This window comes from Paroedura picta, chromosome 9 (assembly GCF_049243985.1).
Source record: "Paroedura picta isolate Pp20150507F chromosome 9, Ppicta_v3.0, whole genome shotgun sequence".
NCBI classification, from domain to species: Eukaryota; Metazoa; Chordata; class Lepidosauria; order Squamata; family Gekkonidae; genus Paroedura; species Paroedura picta.
The window spans coordinates 46499541-46523302 of record NC_135377.1 but is presented as its reverse complement, the minus strand read 5'-3'; the positions used below and the strand labels follow the sequence as shown (position 1 = coordinate 46523302).

The following is a 23762-nucleotide window of genomic DNA, read 5'->3' as shown; positions in this document are numbered from 1 at the left end:
AAAAATACATTGACTGAAAAATAATCAAAGGAGAAGAAGGGAAAAGGAAGATATTGAAATCATCTAGCTAAAAAGATAGTTTGAGCACTAGACCCAGAAATAAAAAGGCACATCTTGGCTATCCAACTTGTGCATAAACCCTTATGCGAACTAGCATCCTGCACTGCTTCTTTACTTCTGACTTCAACCAGGGATAGTTGATTTTCTCCAAATCAATAGAGCTCTTCAGAAATCTCACAGTACATGATCACTACTCAGAACAACAATCAAAATGACTTTCCATTAAATGGCTACATTTAAGCAGTACACAAAGATCCAAGCTTCATGGATTATTGTATTGATTATTGCATCTGGTGACAAAACTGGCTAATGAAAGCAAGATCTGATCAAGGCCACAGATAAACGGCTCGCTTGTAGCCCTTTGCTACCATGTCTGTAATTATTTTTAGAAGCACTCTTTTGCAGCAAATGTGAGAAAAGGACGCCACGAATTAAAACAGTTTCACTGAGAAACAACTGACCCCACTAAACTCAGTGGAATATGCTCAAGTAAATAAATTTGGGATTACAGACTCAGTATGGCATAGGAGGAAACGGAAAGTTACAGCAGTACTAGTGTTTGCAAACTACATCCCACAAATGTTGTGGAGTCCAGTGCTGATCAGAACAGCTGATGGAAGGGCTCCCATTCCACATGCCTCCATGCTGTTTTCTAAAGCCCAAATGTCAAGGGAGAGGGCACACGAAAATAGAGCACAGCAAACGGGGAGGAGCTTCTCCCTCCGTTTGTGTCCCTTATCAGGAGTAGGGGCCCCAGGGCATTTGCAAACCAAGATAATATAATTCCTAAAATGGTAGAGGCATCTCCATGATGGTCTTGGAGAAAGTGTCTTCCTTTAACTACCACGGTTCAGAGATCTGAGTTTACAAGCATTTATTTATTTAGGATATTGTTCTATGCTTCCTCTACTGAGTCCTGCTTGAGGTGGTTTATAATTAAAACAATGTAACAATATAAAACCAAGCCATTAAAAATAAGCCATTTGAAATAAACAGCATGAAAACTATAGATAAAACAGAAGAGGGACATTTAAAAAGCTGGTAAAGCATCTAATTAAAAGCTTGGGTTAAAAAGATGCACTTTGGCCTGATCCCTAGAACAAAATACAATAAGCATCAGGCAAGCTTCCAGGGGGAAGGCGCTCCAGAGGTGAGGTACCATGACAGAAAATGCCCTGTCTCTACCACCACCTGACTCACCTCTGAAAGCAGGGGAGAGAATCAGTTCTTAACTGAGCAGAGGTTGAGAATCAGTTCTTAACTGGCAGGTTGGCTAATACAGGGGGAAATGGCCCTTCGAGTACCTTGGCACCAAGCTGTTTAGGGTGTTAAAGGCAAAAAACAGAACTTTGAATTGTGCCTGGGGAAAAAATAGGTAATTAGTGCAGATCTTTGAGCACAGGGCTAATGCCAACCAATTAGTACCTAGAATAAGGCTCATCTCTTTATTTTTGTAAGAACTACAGAAATTCCAAGCAGAGAATGCATTACAGGCTACATACACCACAGTCAATTCCATGCTTCTTTTACTTATTTCAGATTCACATTATCTTTTATATTATTTGATCAACCACTCACACAGTTAATATAGTCCTTTTAAAATTAATGTTTTGCTTTGTACCTTCTATTCCTTGTTTATGTGCTCAAATATAATAGAGATAACTTCCCATCTAAAATGATTTTGTTAGAGCTAGAATTTTCCCCAGTCTTCCCTGAATTCCTATACTTACAGACTTTTCCCCCTTACCTATCCAGGCTTTTGTTTAATTTGTTTAATTGTAACCTGCCTCGATCCTCTGGGGGGAGGCAGGATATAAATAAAATGACAATGACAATGACAATGACAATAACAACCTTCATTCCCAGTGTGAATTAAATGACAGTTGTTTTGAATACATATTTTCATTGGTTCTTTATAGCATTCTAACTAGGCTTTGAGGAGATGTTTGTACTGGGTGTTTTAGAACTTGAATATATTGAGGTCATTTTCACACCAGAGGCTTCATGTCAGGCTGCACGCTGGAGTTTGAGCTGGGGCAAGTTACCCCACATCTTCCTGCTCCCACATGGGAGAGCATTTGGATTTGTGCTGCACGGGAGCCAGGACAGCAAAGTTCCCAGTACAGAAATGGTCTGAGTTAGCAATTAGGACTGTCTTGCTAAACTGTGCTATTCTGCTGTGCCAATTAAAAAATGACCAACACAATAATTGCAAAGACAGAAAACATAAATACCTATTACGTCATTTTCAGGTTCTGTGTAGATAGTGGATCTACTTCATTCCCGGCATAAATTAAATGACAGTTCTTTTAAATACATATTTTCATTGGTTCAAAGCGATGACCCCTGATTTTGAAAAGGTATAGTGATAATATAGTTACAAACCAAAAATAATGTATCTTTTTCCTGTGAAATACATTCTTTGTCCACCTTTCCATTCAGCCTCCTATTCTGGCATTTAACTTTTTTATTTACTCCCCGGCTGTGGTGCTATCCATTTAATGTTACACTTTGTTACTGATGTTTTGTAACTTAATGAAGCAAACAGAAATAGAACGGCATGCTCACAGTGCATAATTTTTGGAGAAACAAGAACCATTTAAAAATTACATTTCACACTAGCTTTGGGATTAGTGTTAAAGTATCATTCGTTTTGCTCAAACTGAAAACCATTTATAGCCTAAATTATAAATAACATGATGCCGGTACATTCCATTAATAAATCAGGACTAGAATGTTATTTTTCCCCCCTTAGTGCATGGGAATAGAAATAGACATGCGATTGAGACACCTGAGAGAGTGCGAGATTATATTGTTCTCCCAATTTTCACTCCAGCTCTAGTCCCATTATGCTCCAGCTTTCCTCTTTTTCAATCAAGGACCTTGCTCTTAGAAACAGGCATAATGATGTCACAGGCATATCCCCCGCTCTCAAGAGTTCTGAATGTGAGGGTCATTCCTCATATCGAAAGCTTATGTTTGTTGAAGTGTTCAGAAGATGTGAGCAAGAAGAAGAATGATGGCTGAATCATGTGGTCACCTATTCTAAAGGTACTTGAAGAATATGAAACATAGGGGAAAGGAGGGGGGAAGACCTTTATTTAGGCTTGATTAGATCTGAGTGCAAAATTTCAAGCCATGAAGAACTCATCCACAGACTACAAATCTGCAAAGAGAAGAAAGGAGGAGAGAAATCATGCTTGATTTGTAAAAAAATATCCGTCTATCCTATCCATAAGAATGGGAAAGAACAATAAATATCGACACAACAAAAATAGTTTAAAAATCAGATTCAGGTTTAAGATTGAGTTCTAGAATGTTTAGCTGCAAAATTCAAACCTTCAAAACCACAGACGCTGAACACGCTCCCCGTCCTTGTTGCTAACTACTGAACAGCATGGTCAAAGCTGTGCTGAAAGCTCTTCATTGGTTGACTATCTTTTTCAAAGAAGCCTGGGGCTGGGTTACCACCTGCTGCCAGCCCTGCATTCTGTGCCCCTGCCTTCCAACAAGGTGGGTGTCACCCAGAAACAAGGCTTTTACAGCAGTGGCCCCTCTCCTGTGGAATGCCCTTCACCTTAGGGCATGCCTGAATCCTGCCCAATTCTGTTTGGGGACCCAAGCTTTTAATTCAAGGCTTGTTTTCATTTGTTTTACCATTTATTTCTGGCCTGAGGTTCTCTGTGGTTCATTCCGCACTTGTTGGCTAATACACTTTCATAGTAGTTTAGTAGTAGCTTTCCCCATTTTCACAGGAAAATCCAGCTGCAAAAGCACATTGAAGGTGCGGAACGTTCTGCTTTTTTGTAATGACTGTGATTCTGTTTTGTGATTTTACCACATCTTACTGTCTGTCTAGATAGGCAGTGTATACCTTTTCTAAACAAACAAATTTGCATAGAAAACCTGGAAGGGAGAAAAGGATACTCTGTACAGCAGTGGCCATGAAGGCTCCTAGTATTCTAAATGCAATAACTGCTTACGAGAAAACGTCACTAAGTGACCAGAAGATATCAAAAAGTACAGAGTGTTCCTTTACAAGCCATATGAGGAAAGCATGAACAGAATAGGAGGGGCAGTAAAAATATGAAGCAAACCCTTTACTTTCAATCTGTACTGTCCTTACTTAAAACCCCTCTGCATTTTCTTTTCCTAATCAGCTTGTCTTTGATCAGTTAGTGAACACAAGCTAAATCTCAAAGCAGCAGGCAATAAAACATGGCTAAATGGCTAAAAGATCACAACATTATTATTAATAATGGCTAGTTTTAAAGCCCGTTCCTAAGAACAGGCCTTGAAAAGGCCCCCGGCCAGGCAGCTTAAGGTGGCTTTGGGCCGCAGCTCTCAGCCAGATCAAGTGGGATGGGTGGGGGCTGGCCAGCTTGTTAGTCATTAGCAGGCCCTGCTTAGCAGGCCAGAAGGCCCTTGTTAGCAGGCCCTCCACCAGACCCTTTGCCCAGGGCCCTCTCTCTTTACCTGCTGCTGGCTCCAGGCACTGAGGTGCGTCTGAGAGCAAAAAGGCTAGAGTCAAGGGACAGAGGGCGGGAGCTGCAGGGGCAGGGCTAAGGGTGCAGCCAGGCTGCACCCTGATTGGCCCTATTCCATCTTGGACATCCAGTCATGTTCCACCCCACAGGCCGTTTCACAAATATATAGAGGAACCATGGATAAGGATGACAGAAACATAGCATTCTGACATTCTGCTGCTCCAAAATCAGCCCCCCATTGCAATAGGTGTCAGGGAGGGCTTTAGTGGATTGGCAGACTGAAAGTCCTGGGTACCTGAATGTGGACGGTTTCCACCCATTCACGTTCCCCCCATGGAGAATTCCTTCCGGTCCCCAAGGTACTGGAGCTTGCCTCGATGCACCCTGGAGTCCAAGATCTTGTTGACTTCTTAGTGGTTGTGTTCATCCATGTAAACAGAAACTGGAGCATCAAGAGCAGAATGCCATTTGTCTGGTTCAGGAGTGCAATGCTGTAATGCAATACAGGGTGGACATTCTTATAAGTTTTAAGACGAGAAATTCTATAGTGACCTCATTTATGAGACGGGAGACAAGGAAGGGCCCCATGAATCATGGCCTCAATTTGCATGAGGGCTGCTGACAATGGAGGTGCTTGGTAGACAGGGGCTCTGGGAGGCTTTTTTATCCACTCTCAGTTTATAGTCTGCCTTCGTTGCTTCAAGGCTTCCTGGATGCAGGCAGCCCATGCTGTTAAGTCTGGTGGGCTATCAGGGCCAGGGGCCCAAGTGGGCACCACCAGCACATCACAGAGGGGCATGCCAGTGCTAGCATAGACCACTTTATTACATGCAAACTCAACAAGTCTGATTAGGTTTTTCCAATCATCCTGCAGATAATTAATGAAACACAGGAGATATCGTTCAAGGCTTTGGTTAAGCCTTTTGGTCTGACCATTAGTCTCAGTGTGTGCCCCACCCCCAACAACTTTAGGAACTGCCATTAGAACTTGGCAATGAATTGAGAACCTCAGTCAGAGACCACCGTGTGGAATAAACTGTGGAACCAATAGACTTGTTGAACGAAGAGGGATGTCAATTCATGGTCTGTGGGAAGGGAAGAACAGGGCACAAAGTAAGCTTTTTAGAGAACAGGTCAATGGCCACACACAGGACAGTTTTTTCTCAGCTGGATGGAAGGTCCATGATAAAGTCCTCACCATTTCGTTGAACTTTTTGGACAGGTATGCACAAGGGTACAGATGCCCACCCTCCCTCTGTTGGAGGAGGACTGCCCCCATTCCACATCACTAGAATCTGCTTGTACAACAAAGGGCTTGGTGGTGGAGAATGGGCTTGGTGTTGAAGAATTGCTTATCTCATCAAATGCCCACTGGCACTCAGCCATCTACTGTAGCTGGGCTCCTGGGGCTGCTTCATCCCTACCACTACCCCTTTTATTTTCAGTAGGTCATTGGGGGGAAGCATGACCTGAACAAAATTTGCTATCAAGTCCCAGTAGAAATTAGCAACTCTTAAGCTGCTGTTTGGTACGGGGTGATTATCATTCTAACAGTCTGTATCTGCTTACAAATCACCATGTACTGTGCTAAAAAACATGTGAAAATTTGTAATGGTTGACCAGCCAAAATCTCAACTTTTTGGCTAAAATCAGGGGTAAAAATCATAACACATTTGTGTCCACTTCTAAACCTGACAGGAAGGTAAATTTGTTTACTAAAGAGCACTTTTGTTAGCTATCTTGTACATGGTGGCATGACAGTGATGAGGTGGGGAAGAGGTGGCTTGCCTCTTTAGTATTGAAGCCTTGGTAAATGTTTAGTGCTCCTATTCATCTCTGGTTAAGATCAGTAAGGAAAACAATTGTTTTCAACCCCATGCTACTGAAAGGCAACATAAACAGTACTTATTCTGAGGACACATTTCCTGTTCTTTCATTGAGTCCACTGAGATAAATACTTATATATCTGGTGGAGTTAGGATGTCATAACACCATTAAAAGAATGATGAATAGCAGATCAAACTGGTAGTGTAATCAGTTAATGTTTCTGTTGCAAACTTTAAGTGCAAAGCAGACGTGTGCACTACGGTGTGCAATTCAGCACAGATTATCCAGGGGAAACAAATCAATGCTGATTTTGGTTGGTGGGTCTTTTAAAGCTGAACCCAATTCTCCTATTTGATTCAGGAGCAAAAAACCTAAACCCAAATTGATTCAGCAAAATTCATAATTCCTGAATATTTACTCTTTGGAGTCATTAAATTCAATGGGAAATCTGACCTAAGTTTATACTTCATGCAACAAATTTGCAGCATAGCTGATGGAGCCTCTCCTCAAAGGAGAGAGAGAGAGAGAGAGAGAGAAGGTGTCCACAAATATCCTTGTCTCCATTGTTTCCTATGGGGAAAAATGTCTTGCTTCCTAATGGTCAAAGAAGTCAAATGACAAAAAGAACCAGTGCCAAAGAGAATCCAAACATGTTTCTAGAATGGGGGCCATAAAACTAAACCAAATGCAAACATGAAAATTCACACACACACAAACACACACAAATCCAGCCATAAATTGCTTCCAAGTAATGACTTTTAAAATCATTAAGGATGCAAAAAGTGGCATCCTGTCAGCTGTAGCAGATTTATCCAGCTCTATATCTCTTGGAATGGATTCAGACATCACTGCAATTTTCACCAATTTCCCCTTCCAACTTTTGAGACCTCTTCATATTACTCTTCAGGGTCCCTTATTTCCCACAAGCAGCATTTCATGCAGATCAGTGGGCTACAGTTGGGAGGTGAGGCAAGAAAATTCTATTCTACTGTTGGGAAATTTAGTCTGGACCAAACCCTTGTCAGTTAAAAGAGGTAGAACCTTTTTATTCCACAGTTTTGGGGGTGCAGAGGGACACCCACAGCTCCTTAGATCCTTAGATCCTTAGATCCTATCCGCAGGGCCTGTAAGACGGAGCTCTTCCGCCAGGCATATGGTTGAGGCCAGGGCAGTTCTCCCACTAATCCATCAGAGGATCCCCTCCAATATTGAGATCTCTAACATCGAGATCATGGTTAGATCTATCATATTGGTGCCACCCTCTTCTGAACATTATGCTCTCCACCAGGCTGAACTAAGATCAGAATTGTGAACACCGCTGCTATATGTTATATGTAACTTTTAATTGGGGTTTTTATGGGGATTTTATTGTGTTTTAACTATTTATGTTGTAAACCGCCCTGGGACCTATTGGGAGAAGGGCGGTCTAAAAATTAAATCATCATCATCATCATCATCATCATCCAAGGAACCGTTCACAGCTTTATGGACAGTAGTCCTTCCTTCCCAAAAGCTCTTCTGAAGGCTTTTCTCTCATAGGAAGAATGTGTGCATGTGCTGGAAAAACGGCTCTAATGAATAAAATTATATCTGTCAGTATTGGTCTCAGCACTGGTATAATATGACAAGCCACTACATTAGAACACAGCTAAAACCCTTTATGTAAAACTCAGTTAATCCCTTCCTTTAAAGCTGCAATGCTTATGATCATCGTACAAGAAGGAAGTCATTACTGCATTACTGACACGTGTGTTCCAAGAATATTTGGGTTTGTAAGAAGCATTTAAAAAGAAGCAGTGTGGTATGTAATGTGACATTCTGTAATGACTTTGGAGAAATTCCATTAATTAGTTTGACTACATTCCACAGAAGATTAAGCTGGGACATCCTAATAGACAGCCAATTAAATGGCTTGTCCTATAAAACATTATATAGAAAATGAGCTGTAACACAAAAAAAAGGAGCAGGAATGACTCACCATACTTAATTTTCCAAATTCTTTGATTCTTTGAAAACTTGACTCAAAACCACACACAGTAAATTACTCAAATATGGAATCTGACACCAAAAGGAAAGCTGGAATTTGTACCAGTTTAAAGCACCTCCATTAAAAAGAATTTACAGCAATCCTTTCCCAATTTAATAGAAGTCCATGTCATTCATTGCTACATTTGCTTCCTTTTAGTGCTTATGCATGATCTAGTTAAGCTGAATACTTTACACTTTAAGAGTCCTGAGAAGAAAAAAGTAGTAAATGCCCAACAGATACACTGCATGTTATATGGAATACACTGGGCCATTCCGCGCCCGATTTAAAAAGTCAGAGTATTACCCTTTGCAAATGGCATATTTTTGGCATTTTGCACAACGTTGAAAACATCCAGCATTACATTCAAACTGGGAGCTACATCCTCCATTTTAAAGCCCTTGCAGGGGAATCTACAAATCTGGATTACCCCTGCCATGTAGCGCTAGCAGGATGAGAGCAGCCAGCAAGACACTCGCACAAGACATGTGCGTTATCAAAGTGGCTGAAGTAGCGAGATTTCCAGGTCCAGTGCCCACCCTTGAGCCTGCCTCCCTCTCTCTTAACCCAGAATGGGACTTTCTTTTTTTTTAAGCTGCCTGGAGCAATGAATAGACACACAATCACCTAGGCAGGGCACAAAATAAACTTTCCCCCATCAGTTTGCTCATAAAGCATGCTTCTTCCCCACCAAAAAAAAAAATCACCCACAAAGAAGTTTCTTTAAAGCTTCAAGGCTCCAGATTGCAAGAGGGATTGCAGTTAAAGGAGCCCTATGCATCCATGAATAAACACATATGCGTTTAAACAAATAAGTCTCATTTTAAAAAAATAGCGGGCATCACAGTCCCTTTAAAAGAGCGAGAATGGTGATTGGCCACCTGTCTTGATTGACAGGTGGAAGAGAGGAGCATGTCTAGTGTGTTCCCCTCCTTCACCATTTTAAGCAAGCTTGAAAAATGCCAGGAAGCATGGGACGGCAACAGAGGAGCCAGCAGGTGAGGAATTTCGGGAGGTGCGGGGTTTTTTAGTGTTACAACATTGCGCTGCCGTAACGCTTTTTTTCTGTGTGGAATGGCCCATTATGTTTTCCAAAATGCATGGTTATTTGAAACCCATAATTCATAGATGCACATTTAATGTTAAAACATGTGATGGGGAGAGCATATGTCCAAACAGTTAAATGCATTCTTTTTAAACAATTTATCAGCAGTTTTGATAAATTGCAGAGATGTCCGTTTGGCATTCTTTCATACTTCTTTAAATATTTCAAAATTCCACAAGAACTTTACAGTGCTATCCTAAAGAGAGTTACATCCTCCTTAGCTTCTTGACTCCAGTAGAATTAGAAGGGTGTAACTCTCATTACAGTTACTACCAGTGCTTAATTTTGTTGTTACAGAATCTCAGCAATCAGAAACAATTATGGATGGATTGGTGAATATAATTCTAGAAAACAGTCTGTGGTATATATAAACATTTTGCTTTTGATTCCACTTTAGGATATGACTAGTGGAAGACTTTTTAAAAAATGTCATTGGTGACAGCACGACATCACTTCTGTGAAAGTCCAGATGTGACAACAGTCCTCTCTAGGAATTACTCAAAACTCCATAATGTTACTATAGATTTTTCCAAGATTCCTATAGAGGTGTGATATCACTTCCAGGTTTCCTCATAAGTGGCATCACACTATTGCTGATGGCATCCCTTCCATGTCCCCTCCACTTCTCCTGCTGGTTACCAGGCCAAACTGGCAAACCTACCAATCTTGCCTATAAAAATAACTATTGTGGTCTTGTGATTTTAGTGCACACAGAGGATAGTTGATTGGCTAAGTGTACAAGACCCTTGCCAGTTTCAAAGTCAAAGGCAGGATGCCATTGCCTGGGAAAACAAGCAGAATCAAAGAACAACACAGTGAGTACATGCGCATGTTACTGCTGGTTTGGTAAATACCTGAATTCAAAGCAACATGAATTTATGGGGGTTAAGTTTTGTTTCACTAGGAATTCTGGATTCCTAATACTGTTCTGGGAGACCACAATAACAACCTGAAACAGCAATTTACGTGCATAGTGTTGGATTTCCATTATGCACACCCCTAAAAGGTAAAAGGTAAAGGTATCCCCTGTGCAAGCACCGGGTCATATCTGATCCTTGGGGTGATGCCCTCTAGCGTTTTCATGGCAGACTCAATACGGGGTGGTTTGCCAGTGCCTTCCCCAGTCATTACCGTTTACCCCCCAGCAGGCTGGGTATTCGTTTTACTGACCTCGGAAAGATGGAAGGCTGAGTCAACCTTGAGCCGGCTGCTGGGATTGAACTCCCAGCCTCCTGGTCAGGGCTTCAGACAGCATGTCTGCTGCATTACCACTCTGCACCACAAGAGGCTCATGCACACCCCTAGTACTTTCTAAAAGCTGCATGCTGTATCATACTTTTTCAAAGAGAATTCAGGACAAGGAAGCTGAAAACTAAGAGAAGAGGGCTTCTACCTAAGTACTATTAAACTGAAAAACTAAGTCATCTGTGGAAACAATCCATAAAGAACATTCCTTGAGCTGTTTCTGTCAGTAAACTGAGAAAACGCATTGAACTGTGACTCTCTTTGAACTGTAGAGACTAATGATGAAGAGAGACTGAAAAAATAATCTATTTTTCCACATCTTGGAAGTCTTGTTATATTAGAGAGCCAGCTTAGTGTAATAGTTAGGAGTGCAGACTTCTAATCTGGCTGCTTGGTCAGCCCAAGGTCACCAAACTGGTTGCATGTGGGGGAGCGGGGAATCAAACCCAATCTGGTGCACTGGGTTTGATTCCCCTCTCTCCCACATGCAACCAGCTGGGTGACCTGGCCAGACCAAGCAGTGATATCAGGGCTCTCTCAGCCTCACCTACTTTACAGGGTGTCTGTTGTGGGGAGAGGAAAGGAAAGGTGAATGTAAGATGCTTTGAGACTCCTTTGGGCAGAGAAAAGCAGCATATAGGAACCAATTCTTTTTCTTCTTCTATAAGTTGAACATAAATTTTAAAATACACTCACCATGAGTCAAGGAAGCTACAGCTCAGATCACCCTGCCAACAAGATCATACTGACAGACATGCAGTCCCATTTGATAATACCAATCCCAATATCACGTGTTTAGACACCATGAACAAACTATAAGTTAATAATCATGATCAAAAACCTGGTAAATTGCCAGACTCACGTGCTCCCTCTTCACTTCACTTTCATGACATTCTGTGATAGAAGTCTTAGGTCCAATTAGCTGATACTTCAAAACAATAATTTAAACTGACGTTAATGCCTTTCCTGCTAACTAGTATTCTTAACGTCATCTTAATTTTGATTAAGAATTCTGGTTACTGAGAAAGGAAATTTTATTGTCACTTACATTGAGAGTCATTATTAATTGCAATTGAAGACTTATATTTTTCATCTTGGCATAGTACCAGAGGGGAAGAGAGGGGGGAAGGAGCCCATGATGGGCCTCCTTCACACTTCCTCACACTGAGGTAAATTTTCCACTCCAAAAATAAGGGCATTAAATATAGTTAAATATAGTGAAATGCTTACCTTTCGTAGTCATATTCTGGCGCCTCCATATGATGTTGCCAACATTCAGCATCTGACCAGTAACTGGTTGGCTACATCCTCCATTTTAAAGTGCTAATTGGAGAATCTCATAAAGTGGATTCACCAACCTATTTAGTGCTAGTTACTAGAGAGTAACCAGCAGGGAAAAAGTATGGAGACTAAAACGCACTAGAGTTGCTTCCTTCTCCCTTGTTCCTGGGGACAGAAATTTCTTTTTTTTTTTAATGGCTAACTTCCTGGAGCAACAAATAGGTGGAGAAGTGTGCAGGCAATGCCAGAAATAAAAGAATTTTTTCCCAAAGTTGTAACACAAAGCATGCCTCCTTAAAGCCCCCCCCCCAAAAAAAATGAGGAATGATATTAGTTTTTAAATGTCTCAAAGGACTAGTGATCCCATAACGGGTGGCATTCAAAAAAGCACTATGCATCTATGATTCTATGCATAGGCATTTCAACAGAGAAGTATGCATTTTAAAAAAATAGCTGGCATCGTGAGACCTTTAAAATATGGAGAAAGGGGATTGGTTGTCTGCATTGATTGACAGGCGGAAGTGCAACATGTATAAGGCACGTTGCTCTCTTCTGCCATTTTCATCAGCAATTGATTGACAGGCGGAAGTGCAATATGTATAAGGCACGTTGCTCTCTTCTGCCATTTTCATCAGCAATTGTGGAGGGTGAGAAGCACAAAAAGGCACAGACAAAGGTGAGACGGCAGAAAACGCGAGGAGGGGCTCAGAAGTGCAAAAAAAGTGCACTTTGCCATTCAGCTGGCATAATGCTTTTTTAACTGATGTGAGGAAATGCCCTAAAATTCTCTTTCCTCACTGCCCATGTGGCATAGTATCTTTGTTGTAATTAATACAGCTGACTATCCCATCAATGTTACATAGCTAAGGCACAGATAGATCTTCCCTCAGTGCAAGTTCTGTCAGAATCTAAACTCTTCCCTCAGCAATACAGCTCATAAGACTTTTCTCCCATCCTTTACTGGCCAATCAGAGCCATTGGAGCAGCCTGTCATTCAGCTTCCTGCAACAGTGAAGAATTTAACCCTTCACTTACTGATTATCGGTCACTTCAGCATTTGCATCCTTACTCCTAAAGGGCTGTCTGCCGCAAAGCCACCATTCTGGCACTTAACTGAGTTCTTGCCCACCACAAACACTCATTGTTCATGACAGCTCTATTGAGACATTTTATTCAAAGAACCTCCAGGAAAGATGTTCTTACAAAAAATTCTGAAACCAAGTACACAAGTAGTTTTATTTTGATGCATATATGTTAACAGAATCCTCTAGAGTTCTATTTACTATTGAATGGATACAAGTCCAGTGACAGAAACAAATTACATCTTTATAATATATTCCAAATTTTTGCAGATATCTTTTTCTCTGATTGAATACTTCCTCTTTTTATCACTCAAATTATACAATTGTGATTCTCTTCAGATGACTCATCTGAAGGAAATCTCATTGATAGCCATGGAACTTGAGTCAGCAGAACCCTTTGAGAATCAGCCAGTCTGTTTGCAGAACAGGGGAACATGAGTAATTTGCCAATATGCTAATATAACATTTACAAATACACAATTCCTGAGCCACATTATAATGTGTTTAGTATACTGACTGTAAGTTTTAGCATGGACAGGATTGCACACACAAAAATACTTTCTTTGTAAAATGTATATAGTCTGAACAAAGTTAGAAATATTGAAGATAATTTTTTCTCAATGCAAAAAAAGGAGAGTTTGTTTGACAAGAACTATCCTTAACACGCCCGCGGCTCACGACTAAATAATTCGTTTAGCCCTTGGTGGGAGGGCTTTGTCCGTGATGAAACAGACCAAGGGCATGGAGATATGAAGTTCCAGTGGGCCCTCAGTCATGGATATTTCACAGCTGGTGACCTGGGCACACTCACTGCTCTTCTGATCTCTGTCACATCCCCAAACAGGTGAGGGTGGAGGCCAAGGCGGAGCTGGCACTGATCTTGTGCAATACCAGGTCAATTAACAAGTCCTCTACCCTACGAGACTACTTCATAAGGCAGGAGGTAGACCTGGCGTGTGTAATCAAGAGAGGATGAGACAGTCACACTGAAAGATTCGGCTCCACCAGGGTTCTCAGTTGTACATCAATCTCAGCCTAATGGTAGGGAGTGGTGCCAATCATACAGGAGGCTTTCTTCCACAGGGCTTTCTCAGAAGCAGTGATCTCTGGAGCAGAGCATGTCAGCATTGGTTGAGGTTTGATGGGCATCTTGGCCATCTGGTTGGTCTACCTGACACAACTGCCCTGTCAAGCCTGCTGGAGACAATGGCAGCCTAGGCACTGCAGTATCCCAGTTTTATAGTTCTGGAGGACTTCAGTATCCATGCCAATATGGACCTGGTGTCAGCCATGGTGACACTGGGGCTCCCCCAGTTTGTTACCTGCCCCAACCAACAGCCTGGCCACACCCTCAATTTGATCTTTGGTGCCGAGGTAGGTGTGGATCTGATGACAACTGATGTCATCCCATGCTCAGACCGCTATGCCCTGAAGGCCCAGCTTTGGATACCACCCCCTGTTCAGGATCTCAACTAGGGCCAGAGCTTTCTCTGTCCTGGCCCCACTTGGTGGAACAAACTCCCTGAAGAGATCAGGGCCCTACCTGAACTCCCACAATTCCACAGGGCCTGCAAAAGAGAGCTTTTCCACCAGGCATTTGGTTGAGGCTGACCAAGTTAACATCATCTGCTGGACCCCCAGACATCCTCTCCACAATCTGAACCCAATTGAACTGACAATGGAATCTTGGTTAGGAAATTATTGTTGTCATGTGAAATGTTATAATGTTATAATACTCATTGTCTTCAGTTATGATTCCCATTGTTATGGTTATTTTGTTATGAATTACACTGTATTATCCCTACTTTTTATGTAAACTGCCTGAGCCAAAAGAAAGAAAGAAAGAAAGAAAGAAAGAAAGAAAGAAAGAAAGAAAGAAAGAAAGAAAGAAAGAAAGAAAGAAAGAAAGAAAGAAAGAAAGAAAGAAAGAAAGAAAGAAAGAAAGAAAGAAAGAGGTCTGCCAGTGACTTTGAAATCCAACTTTTTGTATACTTTATCTTTAGGTACTGTCTTGATCAGGATAAAATGCTTGATAGCTTTTCTGTTTGTGAGAGGCATCAAATGAATAATTCATTGTCATTAATTTTTATTTTTTATTTAATATCATTTTACATTTATATTACTCATATATTTCATTTACTCACTTAGGGTGAGTACATTAAATATTCTTAATATACCAGCTTGCCACATTATAAATTATGTTTTTCATTTTAAATTTTACAGGACCTATTCTACATCAATGACTGATTTATCTCTTATGTAATTACTACAATGAAATTCTCCCTGACTAATTAAGAGCAGGAATACCTAGAATGTTTCTTTTTATTTGCTTCACTTGGCTTGAAAATGATATACATCTGTATACAAAGCCTGTTGCTTATAGGGGGTTTTTTTCTCTGCAGAATACTGGGCCATATTTAGTCTGTAATTTATAGATTCATTCTGCATCACAGTTAAAAGTGCTGATCCATCCTTTGGGAAATACTGTTTAAATGGGTTACCATTTTTGGAATAAATTAAATTATGTTTTACTTATATATTTTCCATAGAAATAAAAAACCATTATTGGTGTCTCTCTACTGGATCATTAGTCAAGCACAATTGGATTATTAATCAGCCACATGATGAGGCTGGAGGCGAAAGGGATATTAGCACCCGCATTTAGGGTTGTGCGTTCCAGCATTCCTGAGCAGAAAATACACATGAAAATTGCTGTTTGGGGTCATTACCATGATGTTCTGAAATGGGCATATGAATCCAGGATTCTTAGACATTATAAAAATACTATGACCCAAGTGTTTTTTGTTTGTTTGTTTGTTTTTTTATGTTTGGGGGTTTACCCACCACCACCAGGCATCTTGTTTTTCTTTGTTCTGTGAATTTCCTGGACAGTGGCCTGGCTGGCCAAGCTGTCACTCTATCTGGCTCCTGCTTCCCTTTATGCTTTGTGAAAGTGAAGCCCTTTCTTCTCCTTGAATAGAGTGGCAGGGGGAACCCTGTTCATGAGATAATAGGATTGGGCCTATTGGTCCAATTTGCTTGAAACTCGGGTGGTCTTCAGTAGAATGTCAGCACTAGCACTCCTGCAATTTGGGTGTCATTTAGTTGAAAAACATCCACTACAGTCACCCTCAACAACATTACCATTGGGGAATAATGCCATTTTAGCTCTCTCCTTCCTCCTAATTTTGTAAAAGAAAACAAACAGCAGACCATAACAAGGAAGGATGGCACATATAATGGTTAAAAATATGTATTGTCAGTCATTTTCCATAAATGTAGAAAGATGAAATCACTTCAGACAGTTTTGTTTTTGTGTTTACTGCTAGTGGGCAATGCTGTTTCCCCCCAACAGGAACCAGCCAAGAAGAGGGGGCCTGGGCCAAGAAGCACCTATTTTGGGGGCTGAAAATCACACCCATTTGTTTAATCCACTTGAAATTTAGCGGCGCTTTGGATTAAAAAGAACATTATGTTCTCTGCCAACAAAAATCCCCCCGTCACAGAACTGAAATTACAAGAAAGCTACCCACATTTCCTTATTTTACTAAATCCCATCCTCTGTTCTCATCTACTTCCCTCATTTTTTTCTTATAGCACCTTTTCTTCTAGAATTCCCTCTGCTTCCTATATGTAATTTCAAAACCAGCATCTACCTTCAAAAGAGATCTAAGCATCTCGTTTCTTTTGGTTTTAATCACTACATATGATTTTTAGAGGGGTGTTTATAGGCTATTTATAGACAAGCTGGGGGGGTTCTACATATTCAGGGAAGTTTCCAGGGCATCCAGAAAAATATAACTTTATTATCTGTGAGAACTAAGTATGTTTTAGAAAGGATGGTGTGTTAAGAGCAGTTGAGAGTTAATTTTTTAAAAAATAGAGGAAGAAGAGATAAATGACCTGTTTAGGGCCCAAAGAGCCAGCATGATGTAGTGGTGGTAGACTCTCATCTGAAGATCCAGATTTGATTCCCCATTCCTCCACACATAGCCAGCAGGATGAATTTGGGCTAGTCACAGTTCTCGTAGAGCTCTCTCAGCCCCACCTACCTCACTGGTAGGTGTATTGTGGGGGAAGGAAAGGAAAGGTGTTTGGAAGCCCCTTGAGGACCCCTTTGGGTAGTGAAAAGCAGGGTATCAAAAGCCGGCTATTCTTCTTGTAGAATCCCAGAGGAGAAATGTGGAGGTGACAATTTCCAAATTCTTCCTTCCTCCAATGATTTTTCATACCACCTATGATTGTATTCTCTGCCAGTGACTAGATGAGCAAAACAGGGCCACCTACAAATCAGTGAGAGATTTTTGCACTATTTATTTATTTATTTATTCACTCATTCATTCATTTATTGATCGTATGGCATGTGTAGTGCAGCCAGGAGATTCTAGAATTCTCTGGCAGCCAGGCAAGGGACATTCGGCAGTGGTTTGCCAATGCCTGCCCCTGTGTCATGACCATGGTGTTCCTGCAAGCATGCCCATCCAAATACTAGCCAGGGTTGATCTTGCTTATGTTCTGAAATCTGACAAGATTGGGCTGGCTGGAGCTATCCAGATCAGGGTGTTTTTGCACTCCTGGAATAGTTACCAAGTATCTAAATAAATAATTAAATAACTTTCGACACAACAGATAAAGTGAAACGTGAGCCCCTGCAACAGCCTGCAGAGTTCCCATTTCCCCAAGTCCTTTCATAGGTACCTGGGCAGTCTTCAGGTAACTATAAGTGACTGAAAGGACTAAATATTGACTGATGAGCAGGACCAACTCCTTGTGGGGTCTGCCAACACGCACACTTCTTTAGGTTTTTATGCCTCGCCAGCACTGGATGTGACTACCCCTATTTAATAGGGCCTTTTTAGATGAGTGCCTGGCAAGGAAAACAGAAGTTGAGCTGTACAATAAAATAATGTAAAAATGGTAATTATTTATTATAGTGCACAATTAAAAACAGAATAAAAACTACATAAAAACTATACAGAGCTAACAGCACATAAGACCAAACGCATTTCGACCCTACTGGGTCTTCTTCAGTAGTCAAAATTGTAACAATACACTCTATATAAAATGTCTAAACTCATTATAAAGTGTAGCTGAGTGGTTGAATGGGATCCTGGAAAATAATGAAAAATATCAGAATGAGCATGATTAAAAAGGAGAGTCTAATATGTAAATCATTCATGAGTGGTGACTTACTGTAAATTATGGCTCCAACCAATATATGTACATTTTTGACTTTTTGGAGACCACCTCCTATGGCATATGCCTTGGCTCACCACTGTGTAAAATAATAAAATAATATAAAAGTAATATAAAAATAGGAGACTACTTTTGAAGAATTAAAGAGTAAAATTGCCCATATTACCAACAGGATATCCCCATACATACCTTCACTATTATATAATTCTGTGCTGAGAGTGTATCTCATGTGCGTCAGAAAAAAGCTATATCATTGTATTGGGGATATAGCTTTTTTATACAATGATATAGCTTTTTTTCTGAACTAGATGACTCTCTTCTGCCTGTCAATCAAGCCAGGCAGCCAATCCCCTTCCTCCATTGACTAAAATGGGAATTTTGGCTTTTCCACATTTTCATGGGGCCTGGAGGAGTAGGGGTTGAGGTATAGCCTCCAAGATTTGAGGGTAGCTCTGGGAGGCTCTTCCCTGATTCCCTTCCAAACATCAAATTCTTCCATGGGGTCAGCTTTCAGGGGCTCCCGAACTGGGTGCCCCCATCCCTCCATTCTATCCTATGGAGGGATGGGGGCACCCACTGCAGGAGACCCTAGAAGCCAACCTGTTAAACCAGTCCTTTTGAAAGCCTTTTTAAATGGAGGATGTAGCTACCAGTTTGCTGCTGGGGCACTGGATGTTGATGACATCATCCAAACCCCCAAACACATGGCTTCTGCAGAAGGTAAGCATTTCACAATATTTATGGCACGCAGAAAGGCCCTAAAATACACTATTTGGGGGGCAGGACACAGCAAACCTGTTTTGCAGATGTTCAAATCATTTTATGGAAAGTAATAGACCTGGTGATCAGATCATGTACAATTGTCATGGAAAAACAAGGTAACTTTGACTTTCAGACATGACTGATGTGAAATTCGCAGGACCCCTAGTCATGATCACCTCCCTTTTTGCAAGGCCTCCATGGATCTGATTAGATCAAGAAGCTCATTAGGAAAGACATGAAGAGAGCTGCACTCACATTTAATATGTGACCCAGGACTCATCTTTAGAAATGTGGGGGATGAGCTCCTGAATGTGGCACAGTGACAAGAATGGCTTCAGCAACACTCCTTTCTACCCCATGTCCACATGTGGCTGCCAGTAGGACAAACAGCTTGCCCTCTACACAGCCATTTCCTTCTAGCAAAACTACACAGGATGGAAGGGAAAGAATACTGAAGCCTGTCTTGTTTCCTCACCACATTCAGGAGACTATTTTGCCCTCCCACCCAATTTTTAAGGTGAGTCCCAAATCACACATTGATTGAAAATTGCATTGGGGCGTTCCCCTATCCAACTAATGTTATACAGCCCCTTGATTTCTCTGGTGGCCTCAACCAAATGCCTGGTGGAAGAGTTCCATCTTGCAGGCTATGTTAAAATGACCAAAATCGCTGGTCACAAGACGGGACACGGCGGCAGGCGGGCCCTCCCTTCCCCCCCCACTCCCCAACCCTTAGAAGGGTGGCAGGTGGCAGCAGGCAGTGGCAGGCAGCAGACATGTGATGAAGTTCAAACAGAATCCCTCCAATCCAGGCAGAATTCTGGAGATCTTTGGTGGGGGGATCACTTGGGCATGAAATTGGGGTCACTGTGGATAGGCAGGAAGTTGTGAGTTTCAACATTGTGCAGGGGGTTGAACTAGATGACTCTGGAGGTCCCTTCCAGCTCTATGATTCTATGAATGTAATTCTGTGTCAGATTGTTTCTGCATAGATGATTGATCTAAAATTGAGCTTTAGTTTTTCTTACTGTACATGCACAATATGTACTCATTTTTCAAAGCTTCTCTACTGGGTCTTTCAAAAATTACTCCAATTTGTCTTTATTAAACTACAAAGACACTAACATCATCAAACAAAGAACCTCTTAAAACGTTTCCCCAAATCATTGAATCAACACTTTGTAAAGAATTTGGGCTAGTCTGACAAAGCCAGCACAACGGATAAAATATGAATAATAATAAAATTAAATTAAAAAATATGAATGGTTAAAATTTTCTCTTCTTACTTGTCAGGCACTTTGCCTTGTCAATTGCAAAAAGGGTTGGTAGCAAATTCCAGCCAGACAGAGGGAAGAATTTTCCCAGCATATGGCTTAGGGTGTTATTTGCCCTGATTCAATGTTGTTGGGAACTAGGTTTTCTTCCTGCTTGTCTGCATCATAGTTGTCTATTTGTGTACCTCCTGGGGTTTCCATGCCTTGTGTCTGACAGTTCTCAAGCTGGTTTTGTTCCATTTTTGGCAAAGAACACAGACAGTCCTGGGTAACTGCTGTGTAGATAGAAAAGTCTGGATAAATTCCATTCACTCTCTGGTGGAGACTTTCTGTGTCCAGTCAGGCATGTTTCTCCTGGACATGCCTCTCCATGACTAGGAGAAAGGTGGGGAATCACCCCGGAAGAGATTCCCTTTCATTTTTTCTCCAGGAACAGAACGCTGCTGCCAGAGAAAGGAGGGCAGGAATCACCATGAATGGGGCTTCATTTAGTCCTTTGGTTTGGCCTCCTTCAAAGTGACAGGAAGCAAAACCTAAGAGTGAAATGTTTGCCATTTAACCCAACCATTTAACCCAGTCATTTAACCCGGCCATTCAACCGGCCATTTGGTATTCCTCTTGACTGCTTTGAAGAGGAGGGAAAGAAAACCGAAAGGTTAAATATGGGGGTGAAGTGCCCTGAACAGATTAAACAAACCAGCCAAAGTCTGGTAGATGTTTAGGGAACATGTCTTCTTCGAACATTGCTTCCTGAGCACCACACTGGACCTAGTTCAGCCTGATGTTTGGGTGATAAGCCAGTTAGTGCCCTTCCCTACACCAAAAGGTTTAATAACCAATGGACTAGTCAACTCTATCATAGGTTGGTGAGAAGTCAAGCAATTTCGACAGGGAAGGTTGTCCTCTGCCCAGCTTTAAGCAATGAGCATCCCCCCGTGCAACTAAACTGCTGATTTTTTTTAAGTACTATGGGAACCTGCATGTGAAAGCCTTGTCACCATTGCCCAGTATTAGCAGCCACAACAGCAACAGGGAAACAAGGAAAACACCTTCGCCAAAGAAAACCCACCTCTCCAGCTTCAAGCAGTTGGCCCACCCTGCTCTAGATAATAATAATCAAGCTCTTCTTCTATTGCTGCTGCCCCTTCTGAATGGGGGAAACAAGAGTACAAAAAGGTGGATGCACATTTCCTAGAAAAAAAATATGTCTCTTGGCTATGACAGAGTATATAGGAAACATAATGTTAAAAACTATTGCACTGAAAATTCAGTCAAGTTAACAAAGATTAAGAAATCGATGGTATTAGTTGTGTCAACAAGAACTACTCCTGAATATTGATTACTCTCACTGGTTGCAAATTATCACTGATTGCTTTGAGAAAGGAGGTGCTGATAGCTTGTTCTCTTCATTATGTTGGACTGAGTAGAGTCGATATTGTATTTCATGCATAGAAGGTCACTTTCTTCTCTAAGTTCCTTGTATATTTCAAAGATTTTAAAAATGTAAATCCAAAGAACAATACTGCCTTTAACTGGGTTGTTCACCTTCACAAGGCCCAGTCCTTAATACAATTTTGAAAATAACTCCTACTGAAATCTCCAGGACTTTTGATAATCAGATGGAATGCTTTAAGTCAATCATACTTTTAATCTAAGATAATAAAATAAAATAGTGTTCCCGGATATGACCATTTATTAAACTATGCTTAGAAACTTTGTTCTAATCCCAGGTATATCTATCTACTTGGGTGTGGCTAATTAATAGTGTGTGGCTATTTCAAGGAAGAATTTCTGAAGATATCTAAAGTCAGTAAGACGTTAGCCTTTGTATTGGCAGATCAAATAAACTCCAGGTATAGAAAATCTTAAATGTACTGGGAAAACATTGTTAAATATCAAATGCCAGTCCAGGCAAATAGCTGTGTGAACAGATAACCCACATTCAATCCTTATAATCCCCAGCTAGGAGACTTTAGGGAACAATCTAAGAAAGGGGCCCGTGGCTGTGATCCTAGAAAGCCACTACCTGCTCAAGGAGGCAAATGGACTGATGATGTGGTTCAGCATGGCAGTTTCATGGGCATACATCTTTCATCAATGGATCAGCTATACACCAATCCAAATGTAGCTGGGTACAGGGAGGAGGCTTCTAGAATAGCAGTGGCAAAGGGACTTTGACCATGAGGAAGAAGAACGTAGAACTCCCCTCACCTGTAGCTTTTCTCTTTGCAATCTGTCTACTGCTATAATTGTATTTTCTCAAAAGGAAGTCAACCCTGAGTGGAACACTACTCTGTAAAGTAACTACATGGCTTATCTTTCTAGTCTAGCCCTGTCCATTTACTTATTTTGTTACAATTTACCATTTACTTATTTTGTCTAGCCCTGTCCATTTACTTATTTTGTCCCTGCCCGGCGGCTTGACGCGGCGAGAGGCGCTTCGCACCTCAAGCCACCTCAAGCCACCGGCCAAGGGAGCCCTCGGCAGCCGCGCTCCGTGCGACTGCCGGGGGCTCCCTTGCCTAGCGCCCGCTGTATTTATTTTACAGCGGGCTTGATTACTAGTATATTGTATAATTATGAGGACTATTTGCATTTAGGTGTGCAAAGGAAAGGTGTGAAAATGAGATATTTGTGGATCCAGAAACTTGTTTTGGCGTTTATACCTGTGCAACAAATTTAATAAACATAGACTTTCTTTCAAAGACTTTATTGCATGACAATTGTTGATTTTTGACTTTGTTGGACCACCAGGAATTCTTTTGGATCATTGAGTTAAAGCAATACAATAAAATCATCGAAACAACAGCATAAGAATGATCAATAAAGGTAAAGGTAAAGGTATCCCCTGTGCAAGCACCAAACCATGTCTGACCCTTGGGGTGACGCCCTCTAGCGTTTTCATGGCAGATTCAATATGGGGTGGTTTGCCAGTGCCTTCCCCAGTAAGAATGATCAATAAGAAGGCATAAAACTATTTTCAACAGACTAAAATGATATTCATAAAACTGTCCTTGGGCTAGAAGCAAATAGTGCAAAAAAGGCAGCCTCCCTCATTAAAAGCCTTTTTTTAAAAAAAGAAATATTTTGGCCAGGCACTAGAAAGAGAAAAGTAGGCTCTGACTCAGGCTAGCCCAATCTCATAAAATCTTGGAAGCTAAGCAGGGTTAGCCACAGTTAATATTTAGATGAGAGACCAACAAAAGTCCAATGATGAACCATCTCTGAACATCTCTTGCCTTGAAAACCCTATGGGCTCATTCCACCACACCAGGAGGCATAAAAGTGGTCATTCCAAAAGTGTGGGCATTACCAGGGGGAAAAATCACTGGTTGCCTGAGCAGATGGAGACACAGAGGGCAGAGCTTTGGAATAGGCTCTTAATGAGGTGCCTGAATCCTGCTGGAACGGAGGAAT

At 41.2% G+C, this 23762-nt stretch overlaps 1 long non-coding RNA gene across 1 annotated transcript; it reads right to left on the bottom strand.

Annotated features, from left to right (window-relative positions):
- Positions 1-910: 910 nt before the first annotated feature.
- LOC143844882 (uncharacterized) lies at positions 911-18391 on the bottom strand. The gene is made up of 3 exons (XR_013234173.1): positions 18307-18391; positions 4843-5038; positions 911-3226 (listed from the first exon to the last, which is right to left on the bottom strand). It is a non-coding gene; the product is annotated as an uncharacterized LOC143844882 (long non-coding RNA).
- Between the last annotated feature and the right edge of the window lie 5371 nt (positions 18392-23762).